Source organism: Mustela lutreola, chromosome 9, assembly GCF_030435805.1.
Source record: "Mustela lutreola isolate mMusLut2 chromosome 9, mMusLut2.pri, whole genome shotgun sequence".
NCBI lineage: Eukaryota > Metazoa > Chordata > Mammalia > Carnivora > Mustelidae > Mustela > Mustela lutreola.
Genome location: NC_081298.1, coordinates 51,784,461 through 51,791,840, shown reverse-complemented (window position 1 = coordinate 51,791,840; position 7,380 = coordinate 51,784,461). Strand labels below are relative to the sequence as shown.

The following is a 7,380-nucleotide window of genomic DNA, read 5'->3' as shown; positions in this document are numbered from 1 at the left end:
AAAAGGATTAAAGTTGCCTGGTTACTTTTTTATAAAAAATAAACCCTGAAGGCACTCATTGTTAACTGTGTGGGGACCCCTCTTAGTTGTGAGAGCTTTTTCTATATATTCACTTGATAAACTTCTGTCACTTACTCACTCTCCATTGCCCACGAGATTCCTTCTTTGACTCCAAGAGACAAGAACCTAGCTCTCTCACATCATTCCCTGGAGTTAAGTATCAGGCTATATTTTCCAATAATAAGGCAATAAAACTAGAATAGAATGACCAAAATATTAAGTCCATGTAACTGGAAGTTAACTTTATACCTAAAAAGAAATAATACAGCTAATTCAGAAATATTTAGAATTACTCTACTATGGTAATATCATTTGTGAAAATAAGTGACAATAATTAAAGGTATGAAGGAAATCTAAAGATTTAATTGTATTAATTCAAAGAAAAACAAAACAATACAACAAAAACACCAAAGCATAAAACAACAAAACAAAACAAAAAGAATATAAAGACAAAACTTAAGAACGACAGCAGTAATAACAAAATATTATAGAAACAAACAAATTTTTGGAATAGATTAATAAGAAAGATTTGACCAATGAGTACTGGTCAAGAATAATCAGAGATGATGAAGATAAAATAAAATGCTAAATGAAATGTATAAAAACTAAATTATAGACCTAAGAGACTGATTAAAAGTGCTTCCAGAAAAAGAGTCTAATTTGAAGACAATAAAATTAATAGCACCATAGAGAAAACTGTATTTGTGACATAGGGGATCAATTAGAGATGATAAAGTATTTCCTTAAATATCAAAGATAACAACTAGACTCAGTGGCTCAGTCAGCTAAGCCTCTGCCTTCACCTCAGATCATGATCCCAAGGCCCTGAGACTGATCTTGACTCCCTGCTTGGTGGGGAACCTGCTTCTTGTTTTCCCTCTCCCTCTGCAGCTTCCCCTGCTTGCGCTTGTTCTCTCTCTCTCTCTCACTCTTTCTCTCAATAAATAAAATTTTAAAAGTTAAAAAAAATTAAGAAATAAGCATCAAAGATTAATCCATAAGGTAAAAATATTTATTAATGTGATTAATTAATTTATATTAAAATTAAATATTTCCTTGCAATTAAGTGGAGTGTGGAGAAAAAGTTAATAGCCAACTGACATAGGAATGAACCATACTTAAAATATTTAAAACTGACAAGGAATTATTGGATTTAGACTCCATGATGATCTCTATGTATGTGCATATAAAACACCTTAAAATACTTTGTAGGAATGTGCTACAGGAAATTAAAGAGACAGGGAGATAAAGGGGGAAAAAAATAGCTCAATTTGAAATGAGTCGTTGGTTGCCACTGTGTTTTATTTACATTTTCCACCACTTTTTTGGTCAATGAAATTATTTTACATGTATCTATTATTATCTTGTAAGACATGTTACACTAATATCATTATTAATGAAGTTGAGAATAAGAATATGATGCCTCATTTCATCATAATTGTTAAAAATGATCCCTAAGCTGGTAAATGCAGGAAGCCAGAAACAGAAATAATACTTAGTGCCAGTTCAAAAGCTTGTCCACCTGGAACCTGTAAGAAAATCCACCTAGATCCTGAAAATAATGAGTGATTTGAGGAAACTGGACAGGAATATAGATTTCCAGATGCTTTTTACTTATAATGGCAATAGCAACTTAGACAATGTAATCGAAAAAAATTTATTAATTGGCAGTATGAAAATTATTAAAAAAATATAAACCATAAGCCAAAAACTTGGGATAATTATGAAGAATCTACATAAACTTAAAAAGAAACAATATATATTTGCCAAGGCACATTCACATTTTAAAAAATAAGTTGAAAGGGGAACAATATGCCATAATACATATATCAATGTTTTTCATAGAAGTTTAGTATGAAAAATAAACATTTTAAATAATTTATTTGGAAATTGATATCACATATCTAAAAAACTTGAAAGAAGAAATGGATAACCATGACTAAACAAATGTAGCAGAAAAATGATTTACACTAATAGATAAAAGCTATTCAAAAATGCAGTGAATATTGGCCAAAGCTTAGAAAAATCGATAAAATATAAAATGTAAAATGAATTCATGAATAAAAAATAGAATCCCATTAAATCTAATTTGGAAAGAACTAATAATTTTTTTTTTGCCTGAATCTGCTCTGCCTTTCATTAGGTGGGACACTGACCAAGCCCACTCAGCTCCTCTCTCATGCCCAGTAATAGAAAAGTCAGGGACATTAATGACTTCTGGGATGAATTTTAACCACTGTGGATAGGATGCAGAAGCCAGTGGGTTAAACAGATTCTTTCTTGTTTCAGGAAAATAATTCTGAGATGTATTCTGTGCATTAGGATTGATGCTCAGTTGTCCACAATCATAATCCACTCAGTCTGAACTCATATATGTTTCTCCTGGACCACTTAGCTCTTCTCATTCTCTCCTCTTCCACGTGATCAAATCCCAAAATAATTATTTAGGTTGTGTATGCAAGTCCTGATTTTGAAGGGAAACTCAGTTACAGAAAGAGATGAAAATAAAGATACAGGGGAAAAAATGGTGCACTTGGGTGACTCAATTAGATAAGCAACTGACTCTTGATTTCAGCTCAGGTTGTTATCTCAGGGCGATGAGATGAAGCCCCTATAGGCTCTGTGCTGGGCAAGGAGGTTGCTTAAGATTATCTCTTCTTATCCCTTTCCTTCCACCCCTCACCTGCCATGCTGTCTTTCTCTTAAATAATAAGCACTGTTGAACTATCTTAGATTCTGTACTTTCTCTCCAGCCATGAACCTATCACTGTCTTTAACTCTTGAAAACTTCATTAGACAAATTAATGTGGTGAAGGAAGAAATATGAGAAAGCCTATTAATCTGATGAACATGGAACTGAACAAACCCTATAGATACTTTCCCTTTGATTTCTAGCCTATCAATACCTACAGTGAGTCACATACACTCAAGATTATTGTTTTTATTGTATACTTCATATATTCATTAATTTTTGATTCGTTATCATTTTGTTGAAGTGTTAAACTATGGTAATAAACAAACTTTTAATTAACTTTTCCTCCTATGATACAAATATAACTTGCACTTGAGCCTTAGCTAATTTTATGTTCTAAAATTGCCAAAACAAAACGATCAAGGTTTCTAGATTATTTACTGTATTTCCTACTATATAATATTGTTCTAACTCTTCTGTATAAAGAAAATGAATGCTTGGGGCTCTTGGGTGCCTCAGTGCGTTAAAGCCTCTGCCTTCTGCTCAGGTCATGATCCCAGAGTCCTGGGATAGAGCCCCACATCAGGCTCTCTGCTCAGCAGGGACCCTGCTTCCCTTCCTTTCTCTCTGCCTGCCTCTCTGTCTACTTGTGATCTCTGTCTGTCAAATAAATAAATAAAATCTTAAAAAAAGCAAATGAATGCTTGATAAGTAAATGAATGCTTTACTGAACAAATTAAATATGGCAATAGCATTTTATTTTATCATGCTTTACATATTAAACTATAATATTATATCACTAGTCTACAAATAATCTACTCACATAGTGATTTGGAAGCTTTTAGCAAAAGAATTCTTCCTCCTGATTGTAGTATAAAAGCCACAGAAATATACAGAAGACTCCTAGGATAGAAAGTTAAATCCAGTTATCCGTGATGCCTTGATTAGGACCTGACCTATGTATGTCCTGGCATGCACTAGTAACTGTTACATGTGATAGGATTATATTTAATATATACAGTTTCATTTACTTCACAAAGGAGATATAAATTTGAGAATAAAATATTTGATGAATCTATAAAGTCTATTTGTAACCAATGTGGTAGAATTAAGATGTTAATTTGAAAAAAAAATTTCATTGAACACATACACATATTCAATTGTTTTTATATATATAAACAGCATTATTTATTTATGTAAATAAATGCATTGTCAGTAAAATCCATTTACTGATCAATCATAAGGGTAATTTTAAGTACTAAGAATAAGTAATATGTGAAAAGATAAGTGTTCAAGAGTGCAGTTTGTGGTAATTAATACAATATGATAGGCTCATAAAAAAGATATATTACTTGAACTTAAAAGCTTCTATAATTAAGCGATGACCACTTGAAATTTGTAATTAATCTTGCTGCAGTTTTTCCTTGCACTTATTGCCCTTCCCCAGAAGTTCAGTAAGAATTTCTGTGAATGTCCTTATGTTTAATCTCATTCATAGATTCCACTGCTGCTCACAAAACAAAGCCAAAAAGAGAGGTAACTCTATGTGGCACTCCATCCACAAGCAATACATTCATAAATAATTAAAAAGCTCTCTACTTCATTTGTTACCCATTCAGCTGATAATTTAAATGAGTAACTGAGGCCATTTTATCAGCACTTTTAATAGAATGCGACTCAGAAACATCACAGTGTTATTTCAGAAGAAATGCTCATGTGTTAAGGTTTTTATTTTTTTTATATCAACAAAATAATTTTCAAATATTAAAAGCAAATGTCTCCTTTTCCTCCAACTTTCCTTCCTATGTCAAAGTTATAAATAAATACATTACAATCGTATTTTGAGTAGTAGATAAAAACAAATGTTTTGACTGTTTGTGGGTTGAGTGTCTGGGTTAACTTGTATAAATATCTGAACTCAATGTATTTAGACTGTATTAGATGGTTTTTTTAGACTATTTAAAAATACAGAAGTTTCCGGTGGCCGGCTTGCGCTGGAACTATGGCTAAACATCATCCGGATTTGATTTTCTGCCGCAAGCAGGCTGGTGTTGCCATCGGAAGACTGTGTGAAAAATGTGATGGCAAGTGTGTGATCTGTGACTCCTACGTGCGTCCCTGAACTCTGGGCGCTGTGTGATCTGTGGAGGCCCTGGAGTCTCGGATGCCTATTATTGTAAGGAGTGCACCATCCAGGAGAAGGATAGAGATGGTTGCCCAAAGATTGTCAACTTGGGGAGCTCTAAGACCGATCTCTTCTATGAACGCAAAAAGTATGGCTTCAAGAAGAGGTGACTGCTGGGTGGCCTCCCCACCACCCCCCTGCTACTGCAGCTGCCACAAAAGATAGCGACCACCACCAGCGCAGAGGGAGGAGAGCCCTCGTCCACGGCCCCCCCTCCACCTTTCCTCCTCTTACCCAGACATGTGATAGCGACAGAAAAGGAATCTTCAGACCCCACTCTGGCAGACCAGAGCGGAGAAGAATTGATAGATTGGCTCATGGTTTTTCTTGAATTCAAGAAACAAGCATGTTTTCCAAATGGCTATGTTCTCTACACTAAGAGCTGCTGCTGCCGCCGCTTCTTTAACACCAAGATCTTCTGAAACAGGAATGATACCCTCTCAGTCTCCTGTTTGAGGAATTAACTGTGACGCTACCGCAGTGAGAAGCCTGTTCTTGGCAGCAGCCCTGAGGGAGGAGACATCTGCGGGGTGGGGGGAGCTCTCGAACAATCAGCATGGGCACTGAGTCTTGTAACACTTAGCAGGTGCTGCCTGTTCATGTTATTTTCCTTCGAAGAACTTGGAAACCCTTTCTGTTGCTGTTGTGTTAATAAAGCAGGTGTTTCTTTTCTGGTAAAAAAAATAAAAAAATAAAAAAATAAAAATACATGCTCAGATAATGATAACATTATTTTATTCATTTTAATGAATAAATTATTTTATTTAATTATGTTTAGATATTTATTTATTAAATTAATGATTTAATATTTAACAATCTAAATTTGAAATATTTTAAATTCTAAAAAATATTTATTTAATTAAATCGATATATTTAATATAAATATTTAATAAATTATTTAATCATTATTATAATTATGCAATACATTATGTATTGTGTAATAAATGCATTTTAATAAATAAATAAATGTATTATTTACATTATTTTATTTTACTTTATTTTATTTAGTTGACAAAGAGAAGGAGAACGCAAGCAAAGGGAGCTGCAGGCAGAGGGAGAGGGAGAAGTAGGCTCCCAGCTGAGCAGAAAGTTCAACCTGGGGTTCCATCCCACGACACTGGGATCACCACCTGAGTCGAAGGCAGATGCCTAACTGACTGAGCCATCCAGATGCCCAAGGCTTTGTATTCTTCGCTTCTAAATATTGATGCTGCTTCATCTCTGGAGTTCGTAAATTGATGCTGAGAATTCATATCAAAGAATTGATAGTAGCTGTTAACAGAAACATGTAATTTAGGGGAAAAAAAAGAACAGAAGGAAGAGAAAGGCCAAAAGTCAAAAGCACATTAATATAAAATTTAATTAGATAAATAAAGCTGATATTCCTGAAGGGGGCTAATAAAAGAGCTGCAAAGGGCTGATAGGATTAGGAAAATTGTCCACTCCTGGTCATTTCATAATTTTAAACTATTCCTTATTAATAAATTTACTTATTTCCAGAAACACAACCACATAAGGACATTTCCACCAAGTTTCCTCTAATAGCATTTACAAATTAGACGTTCAAACAATGTAGTTTGTTACATGTTGCATCTGTATCTTAAAGTTTAAACACTTTCTGTGACACATTTTCTAACAATGAAAATTAATATATATATATATATATATATATATATATATATATATATACCTTATCCCTAAATGGAAAAAAATATATATATATAGAAAACTTATCCCTAAATGAAACCTTTCTTTGTTTATTAGCTTAAATAGGTAAATTAGCAACAACAACAACAACAACAAACAGCTAATATTATAGAGGTAGGAACAATGTACCTTTTCATTCATTGCTATTTTCTAAAAATCCCTATTTTATTTTTTTCTCAAGTCTTTCATAATAATTTTCTAAATCTCTTGCCTTATTCAATTTTTTTCTTTTAGTGGAAATCTCTATTTCATATTTATTTTCTCTTCCTCCACTCTTTGCTCTAATAATTCAATGTATTATTAGATTTTCTGTTTTTCTCTTTATCCAGATATATCTTTTCTTTCTTTCTTTCTTTTTTAAATAATTTGATTTGCTGGCATTTTACATCAGTGCATGCTTTCTTATGGATGTTAGAAATGTCTGTGGAACTACTAGAAGAATAAACGTTTTTACCTTTAAGAAGTTTACAGTCTAGAGTGCCTGGGTGGCTCAGTTGGTTAAGTGTCTTCCTTCAGCTTAGGCCATGATGCCAGGGTACTAGGATCCAGTCCTGCATCAACTGCCTGCTCAGCAAGGAGTCTGGTTTTTCCTCTCCCTCTGCCCCTCCCTCTCTCTCTCTAATAAATAAATAAAATCATTAAAAAAAAGACTTACTGAAATCTGAGACTGAATTACTAAATTCAGTCTTAATATAAGACAGCTAAACAAAGCAATGATCACAACTGGAAAGTTTAG

General features: G+C 33.4%; 1 pseudogene; it reads left to right on the top strand.

The window, feature by feature from the left end:
• The first annotated feature begins 4,728 nt into the window (after window positions 1–4,728).
• LOC131808267 (PHD finger-like domain-containing protein 5A) lies at window positions 4,729–5,627 on the top strand (annotated as a pseudogene).
• The last annotated feature ends 1,753 nt before the right edge of the window (window positions 5,628–7,380 follow it).